Here is a 9,308-nt window from a genome sequence, read left to right on the forward strand (position 1 = left end):
TACAATAGCCCTTCCTTATAGAAACATGTATAATACTCCATAGGACAGAGAGCTACAGAATGTAAAATACAAAAGAGCTGTAATAGGACACAACTCAGGAAAAAAAATATTTTTTTGACTTCTGGAGAGAAGCAAACTCTCAATGTGTACAAATGATAATTACTCTGCACATTAAATAAACTTTAAAGATGGGTACATTCTAATACCAGATGGATCTGAAAGCTTATAAGAAGGCAAATATCTCAGCAGGCCCTGGAGTGGCAAACAGAGCCAAGGAATCTGTAACACAAGGTTTCTACCTGGTTTCCCATATTTAACAAACAAACAAAAAGAAAGAGAGGTCTCAGTTAAGACTTTGCAAAGTCCTTAGTAGTAGTGTTGAGAATTAATTAGCCTATACTATCAAAATTCCGTACAGTTTTCCATACACAATTGTATAAAGGGAACTTCAGAAAATATACAGGGATCCTTAGGTAGTTTCAACTTCCTTGTTACTCAGAAACTGGTAATAAGTCTTAACCAGTAAAACCAAGAGAGTCTTTCTGGGTTCATCTTCCTCCAGTTTCTGAAGACATCAGAAGTGGAGACCTTTTATGTCGTGTGTTGTCCCAACTTTACAAATGTTATTTATTTTATCTACTTCTTGCATCAGGATTCGATACCTGAAATTCTGCAACTTGCTATTTTAATTTAATTATGTGAAGATCAACCTTTAAGAATTGGCTTAAAATGAATTTCTCTGGGAAGAATTGCTTTCCTCAAATTTGCTTTACCAAATTATGATTCTCTGCTTAACCAGTCATCAAAAATTTGTGCAGTCTAGAGACTTGGTGCCCTGCTTCTCAGCTGCTGCAGCTATGGCTAAAAAGGGCCACAGTACAGCTTGGGCTGTTGCTTCAGAGGGTGGAAGATAAAATATTCATTGTATTTAATATTTTAAATGGACAAGAATAAAATTACTAATAAGTTCATAAATTCAGATTTTCTTTTATTCAAAATCCACTATACACATTATAACAAAAGGTCTAAAATATGTTCGTATAACCAGAATTATACTAGACAAGTTTAGTTGAAAATCAGAACATAAACATATTTGAAATCTATGAATGCACACATGATAAACAGTCAATATTCAGGACTATCATGAGTCAATAAAGTAATAATTTACCTGTTTCTCAAAAAAATTCAAGAAATTATTTTATTATGTTTGGGTGAATTTTTAAAATTTATAACATTTTGTTGAAGAGGAAACAGAAAAATATTCAACGTGCAATGCAGATCTACAGAGGCTTCATTCTTCTTTCTTTTTTGGTATATGAAAATTTATTACTACTATGTTTCACCATCAAATTCATAATCTTAGTCTTTCTTTGTTGCCTTTGTTTAGGACAAAAACAGAGACAATGGCTACTTTGACAACCTTGAAGTGGATTCCAGGAATATCAATAATAGCATGATCTTTTCAATCAAATTCCCTAACCAGAACTTAATTGTTTTCCTCAATAATGTTCAAGCAACCATCATTGGGTTACAACAGATGTGATTTTCTTGCTGTTCTTGATCAGCTGGACCCTGAAACACTTCCAGAAGGCAGAGTTTTGCTGTTTGGCTTCAAATTCTACTTTTTCCAGCATAATCCCCTTTGCATTTGAAGCACCTTCAAAACTGTTGGCCTTCAGGGCTGTGCCCAAATAAACTTCCCTGTACTGTTTATGACATTTCTTGTCTCATCAGTGACTACGGAGCTTCCTGACCGTATGAAGTCCAGGGCCCTTACTCATCCTGCCAGTGCCGTGGGCCTAAACAAAAGAGCTCATTCCTCTCTTTGACTTCCAGGAAATGTAGAAATAATGAGGTCCAGATTTGCTTATCTGAGCCCACTGATAACAAGAAGTAACTCTCCACATGCAAGTAGTTCACATAGTTGATAAATAACAGCTTTGAAAACAACACCAATAGGTTCCAAGTTGATTGTTCTTCCACATAGAGAGACTGAGTAATCATCTAAAATATACTGATATATGTTAGTCATTGGCATGTTGCAAACATTATCTTCTTCATATATATACGTGTGTGTTTGTGTGTGTGTGTGGGACACAATCTTTTAGAGATTACAATTTGTTATTGTCCTAAAACTATTTTATGTTTTTAGAAGTTTATTTATTTTTTAAAGCTCACAGAAGACTAATTCTTAGACATCAGGTATCTCTTAAAAATCACGTAATTAAAGTAGTAATCAAAAACATGTTTTCTCCCAAATTGCATGTTTTCTCCCAAATACAGCTGAGTAAACATATTCATACAAAATTGGCCACAATACTTTGAGAATTATCAATTATCAAAATATGCAATAAAAAAATTATTTTGAACATACTTTGGACAAAAATAGACGTAATGAGTGTTGAATTTGCAGTACACACTTTACCTGCATTACCTCATATAACCCAAACAACATCCTCCAACATATGTATCTGGGGAAACAGAAGACCAGAAAATAACTCAATTCCTTAACCTCACATGGATGGTTAATAATGAAATGGATTTTGAAATAATTGCTACTAGGTGCCAGATTTTAACAATTTTCTACAGATGGATAATCTAATATAAAAATGTTGATTACACAAGGTAAATGATGATTATATTTGATGTCAATAGAATGTACATGAGTTTCCTTTTTTAACTATTGATTTACCATGTACCTTGTAAGTAAGAGATTAGTAGTTATCTAAATTGGTACAACAATAGCTATTCTTAGGTAAGAAATGTATAAGAAAAGTGAGGCCAAGAGAGGGAAAGGAAATCTATTTAAGGATTTCAAAAGGAACAGTATTCATAGATTGGTTTTACCTTCTAGCCTCTGTTGTTAATATTTTTTCATTTCTCTTTTATACTGCTATTCATTGATTCCTTAAACTCTTGTTTGCTACTCAAACAATCTGTGGGCCAAGTGATGTGTGGAATAGCAGTATCACTGTCAACTGGGAGCTAGCTAGAAATGCAGACTCTTAAACCCCACCCCAGGAGCAACCTAAATTAGAATCTATGTTTCTACAAGATCTGAGGTGACTTATACTAACCTTGATGGTTGAGAAATGCACTCTACAGCATATTGATTTCCAGTGTATGATTATGCAACTAATAGGTCATAGTTTAGATAGGAGATCACTTCTTTCTTTCTTCCTTCCACCAAAGGAACAATGTATGGATGGGACAATAACTCAATTTTTTCCACAGGAAGAGTCAGTCCATACTTGATCTTTAGTGTCATACCCAGTTTATGTGGTTCACTGGTTACTCTTTAAAAGCCAAGCCTCCATCATTCTCCAGATGAATGGTTCTTTCCAGATTCATTTCCTGAGGACCTTTGGAAGATGCTGCCAAAATTCCATTTACAGCACATCTGTGCAGCTGCAGTTCAATCATTATTGATTGCAGCTGTTAGTGAAGTGACTGAAATCAATGACTTAAATCTTCCAAAACCAGAGTGTATAATTTACCCCTCAAATTATTAATATGCCTTCTAAAGATAGTAGTTTTAACACAATGCTCACATTTTTCTTTTTAACATTTTATCTCTCATATGAAAAAGTTATGTTTATCTCAGATATTTTGATTTAAGGGTAATCATTTTTTGTAAACTAAAATTATGTTAAATTTAAAAAATGAAATATCTTAAACTTTACATTCTTGTAAAATATATACTTTTACTTTACTTTCTTGACCTGAATACAATATTCATCCAGGACAAGTCTAACCATTTAAATTGACTGTTTATTCTTTATACACATTATGAAATTTATATAGCCTTCTATTATAAAACCAATAGGAAAACCTTAACATATATCCCCTAAACATATCTCAGTCATTAATATTATTTTGCATTTTCACTTCCAGTGGAAAATGAAATAAACTCTTCAAACTTAAATAGAAAAAGCAAAAGATGATATTTTGAAGAAAGTGCCTGAGAATAGCACCAATAAAAATCTGCCCATTTGAAAAAACTGATCATTCCATGATTTTGGACATGAAAAACAAAAAAACTTAGTTTCACAAATGAGTCAATTAAATTGGAAAAATATATACACAGAGATCAATAACAGAAAAATAAAGTTGATTTGGAGAAAGCAGTCCCTGAAATGCTCTGTTAACATACTATTTAAGTTGGTGCAATATACAAAGTTATTCATAAAGGGTAGTAATAGGAAATATTTGATTAAAGACAAATGGACATATAAGCAAATAATATAATTAGAAATATTACACATACTTTAAAAATTTAACATTTACCTTAATGAGTTGAAATCTGGAAGTAAAATGACTCCAGTACCATAAAAATAAAATATTAATATAATGTTAATTGCATATACAAAATGTTATCTAATTAGCATTTTAAATGAAATCAGAATAACTCACATCTGTTGTTAAATTAAAATCTCTTCAAATTTGCTTTCAAAAAAATGAGAAAAGGAAATTAACAAATGAGGCACCATACTAGATTATTTAAATGCAGCCTCAATTAATTTTCTCACTTATTCTTTGCACTGGATATTACTACAGAACTTAATAGAAAAGAAAAGAGAAACTCAAGCGGTAGATCATGTGGTTAAACTCAGTTGGTACAGAAGTTTCAAGTTTTGAAGATAAATGTGATTTAAAAATGTATCTTCGATGCCCTATGAAATGTGGCAATTCATAAATACATAAACAAATGTTTTTCCTTCAGATGTTTTATTCTTTTTGCTCAGGATGGCTTTGGCTATCCTTGGTCTTTTGTTGTTCTGTATAAATTTTAGATTTTTTTTTTCTATTTCTATGAAGAATGTCATTGATATTTTGATAATTGCACTGAATCTGTAGTTTGTTTTGAATAGTATGGATATTATAACAACATTGAATCTTCCAATCCATGAACATGGGATATCTTTCCATTTTTGGGTATCCTTTTCAATTTCTTGTATCAATGTTTTATAGCTTTTCTTGTAGAGACCTTTAACATCCTTAGTTAATCCCTAAGTATCTGATTTTATTTGTACTTATCATAAATGGGATTACTTTATTGATCTCTTTTTCAGATTGTTCACTGTTGGTACATAGAGATGCTACTAATTTTTGTATGTTGATTTTGTATCCTATGACTTTACTGAATTTGTTTATAAGTTCTAACAGTATTCTCTGGTGAAGTCTTTAGGTTTTTCCAAATATAAGATTAATTTATCTGTGAACAAGGAAAATTTAACTTCTTCCTTTCCAATTTTGGAAGTCTGTTTTGTTTCTCTTGTTCAATTGCTTTAGCTAGGACTCCTAGTACTATGTTCAATAACAGGAATATAATTGGGCATACTTGTTGTGTTCCAGATCATAGAGGAAAGAATGTCAATTTTTTAATTCAGTATGATACTAGCTATGTATCTGTCATTATACAGCTTTTCTTGTGTTGAAGCATTTTCATTCTATACCTAGCTTTTTGAGGATTTTCGTCATGAAGAGATGTTGAATTTTATAAAATACTTTTTCGGCATCAGTTGAAATGATCATATGATGTTTGTCCTTCATTTTATTAATATAATGTATTACATTGATTGAATTGCATATGTTGAATCATAATTGCAACCCTAGAATAAACCCCACTTGAGGAGTGTGGATGATCTTTTTAATGTGTTGTTAAATTCGGTTTGCTAGTATTTTATTGAGAACTTTTGTGTCAATGTTCATTAGGGATATTGGCCTGTAGTTTTCCTTTTTTGATATGTCTTGTCTAGTTTTGGTATCAAGGCAAGACTGGTTTCATGCAATAAATTAAGAAGTGTTCCTGTCTCCTCTATTCTTCAGAATAATTTGGGTAGGATTGCTATTAATTCTTTCTTCAAATGTTGGTTAAAATTTAACAATTAAGCCATCAAGTCCCTGGCTTTTTTTTTTTTTTTTTTCTGGGAGACGTTATTATGCTTTGATCTCATTATTTGCTGTTGGTCTATTCAGTTTCTGGATTTCTCATGGTTTAATTTTTGTAGGTTGTATGTGTCTAGAATTTTATCATTTCTTCTAGGTTTTCCAATTTATTGGCATACAGGTATGCATAGTAGTTTCTAACGATCCTTTAGAAAGGATCCGCAGCATCAGTTGTAAGTTATCCCTGTTCATCTCAGATTTTATTTTTTGAGGACTCCCTTATTTTTTTCTTAGTCTGGATATAAGTCTGTTAATTTTATTTATATTTTCAAAGCACCAACTATTTGTTTCATTAATCTTTCATATTTTTTTCAGTTCAATTTCATTTACTTTTGCTCTGATTACTATTAATTCTTTTCTTCTACTAATTTGAGTTTTGATTTTTTCTTGCTTTTCTAGTTCTTTAAGGTTCATTGTTAAGTTGTTTATTTGAAATTTTTCTACTTTTTTGATGTAGGTGGTTATTGCTATAAATTTTGCTTTTGGCATTGCTTTAGCTGAATCCCATACGTTTTGTTATGTTTTGTTTCCATTTGCATTTATTTCCATTTTTTTCAATTTATTTTTTAATTTCTTCATTGTTTCACTGGCTGTTCAGTAGCATATTTTCTAATCTCCATGTGTTTGGATGGTTTCCAAATGTCCTTTTGTTACTGATTTTAGTTTTACTTCATTGTAGTCTGGGAGGAATGATGTGATTTATTTATTTCTTCAGTTTGAATTTTTTAAGACTTGTTTTGTGGCCTAACATAGTCTATCCTTGTTAGTGATCCCTATGCTAAGGAGAAGAATGAATCCGATGCTGTCAGGTGTTGAAGTCTCCAGCTGTTATTGTATTGGTGTCTAACTCTCTCTTTATTTCAAATACCTGGGTGCTCCATTTTTGAGTGCATAATTATTCTATTCACAATTGTTATATTCTCTTGATGAATCAATTAGTTTGTCATTATGTAATAATTTCTTTTTTTTTTAACAGTTTTTGTCTTGAAATCTCTTATCTGATATAAGCTATCACTATCGCTATAAGGTTGAAGTACATCTGCTCCTGCTCCTTTTTTTTTTTTTTTTTGCTTTTCATTTCCATGGAATATTTTTTTTTCCATTCCTTTTGTTTCAGTCTCTGTATTTCTTTATAGGTGAAGTGTATTTGTTGTAGGCAACAGATTATTCTATCTGTTTTCTAAATGCATTCAGTCACTCTATGTGTTTTGATTAAAGTGTTTAGTTCATTTACATCCAATGTTATTATTGATTAGTAAGGAATTACTACTTCCATTTTGCTATTTTTTTTCTAGTTGTTCTGTGGGCTACTCTTCCTTCTTTCTTTCCTACTTGTTTTCCTTTCAGTGAAGGTGATTTTCTCTGGTGGTATGTTTTACTTTCTTTCTTTTGTTTTTACTGTATCTGTTGCTATGTTTTTAGATGTGAGGCTACACTAAGGCTTGCAAGTAACATCTTATATCTCATTACTTTAAACTGATGACAACTTAACTCTGATTGCAGGAAAAAAGATAAAAATTAATAAAAGCTCTGAACTGTAATTTCATCCCTCCTGCTTTTTAACTTTTTTTATTTCGATTTATAACTTATCATACCATATATACCTTAAAATTGTGGTAGTTATTAATTTTTTAGGTTTTTCATTTGGTCTTCCTTCTCAAGATGTGAGTAGTTTACACACTACATTACAGTGCTATAATATTCTGTATTTGTCTGTATGCGTACTGTTACTAGTGAGTTTTGTACCTTCAGATAACATCTTATTGCTCCTTAACACTCTTTTCTTCCAGATTAAATAACTATCTTTAACATTTTTTGTAGGATTGTTCTAGTGTTGACAAAATCCCTCAGCTTTTGTTTGACAAAGACTTTATTTCTCTTTCCTGTTTTAAGGATATTTTTGCTGGATATAATGTCATAGGATAAAAGCCTTTTTTGCTTCAGTAATTTAAATATATAACATCAGTCTCTCCTGGTTGTAAGGTTTACACTGAGAAATTTGCTGCCAAACAAAGTGGAGCTCTCTTATATGTCATTTTTCTCTTTTCTTTTGCTACTTTTAGGAATCTTTTTAAATCTCAGACCTTTGGGAATTTGGTTATTAAATGTCTTGAGGTAGTCTTACTTGGGTTAAATCTGTTTGGTGTTTTATAACCTTCTTGTACTTGAATATTGATATGTTTTTTTAAGTTTGAATAGTTCTCTGATATTACCTTTTGGAGTAAACTTTCTACCCAGTCTCTCTCTCTCTACTACCTCTTTTAGAGCAATAATTCATAGATTTGCCTTTTTGAAGCTGTTTTCTATTTTCTAGATGACATAGGCATGCTTCATTATTTTTTACTCTTTTTTCTTTTGACTCTTCTGTGTATTTTCAACTAGTCTCTCTTCAAACACACTATTTCTTTCTTCTGTTTGATAAGTTCTGCTGTTCATAGACGGATGCATTCTTCAGTTTATCAATTCAATTTTTCAGCTCCAAAATTTCTGCTTGATTCTTTTTAAATATTTCATCTTCTTTGTTAAATTTATGTGATAGAATTCCAAATTCCTTTTTTTGTGTTGGTTTTATTTCACTTCCTTAAAACAGCTATGTTGAATTCTTTATCTGAAAGTAATATCTCTATCACTCCAGAATTGGACAGTGGTGCCTTATTTAGTGTTTGGTGGGTGATTTTTTTCTGAGCTGGTCTTGATGCCTGTGGATGTTCACCAGTGTTTGGGCATTGAAGATTTATACATTTATTCTAATCTTCACAGTCTGGGCTGATGTGTACCCATCTTTCTTGAGAAAGCTTTCCAAGTGTTCAAAGGGAATTGAGTGTTATGAAATAAGTTTTTGGTCACTGCAGCCATATGTTCATTAGGGAACACTCCAAGCCCAGTAACACTGTTACTTTGCAGATTTGTAGAAGTACCAGCCTTGGCAATCTTGGGTAATATCTGGAAGAATTGTCTGGATTGCCAGAGAGGAGTCTCTTGTTTTTTCCCCCTACTTTCTCACAAACAAATGAAGTCTCACTCTCCATGCTAAGCTCCCTGGAGTTTGTGGAGGGATGACAAAAGCACTCCTGTGGCCACCTCCTCTAGGAATGTGCTGGGTCACACCCAAGGGTAGCACAATACTAGGCCTTGCCGAAGACTGTGGTGGCTGCTGCCTGGCCACTGCTGATGTTTATTCAAGGACCAAGGGCTCTTTAGTCAGCATGTGGTGAATTCTAAAAGGACATGGACCTTCTCATCAGGGCAGTGGCTTCCCTTCTTGCCCAAGGCGGGTCTAGAAATGTCATCTGGGAGCAATAGTATAAAATGGGGGCTTCAGGACTCTGCTTCATGCTTTGTTTTACTTTGGATGAGCT

The 9,308-nt window shown here is 32.3% G+C and overlaps 1 pseudogene; it reads right to left on the reverse strand.

Annotated features, from left to right (window-relative positions):
• Positions 1 to 1,351: 1,351 nt before the first annotated feature.
• Positions 1,352 to 1,781, reverse strand: LOC129034534 (small ribosomal subunit protein uS12-like; annotated as a pseudogene).
• Between the last annotated feature and the right edge of the window lie 7,527 nt (positions 1,782 to 9,308).

This window comes from Pongo pygmaeus, chromosome 3, assembly GCF_028885625.2.
Source record: "Pongo pygmaeus isolate AG05252 chromosome 3, NHGRI_mPonPyg2-v2.0_pri, whole genome shotgun sequence".
Lineage (NCBI taxonomy): Eukaryota > Metazoa > Chordata > Mammalia > Primates > Hominidae > Pongo > Pongo pygmaeus.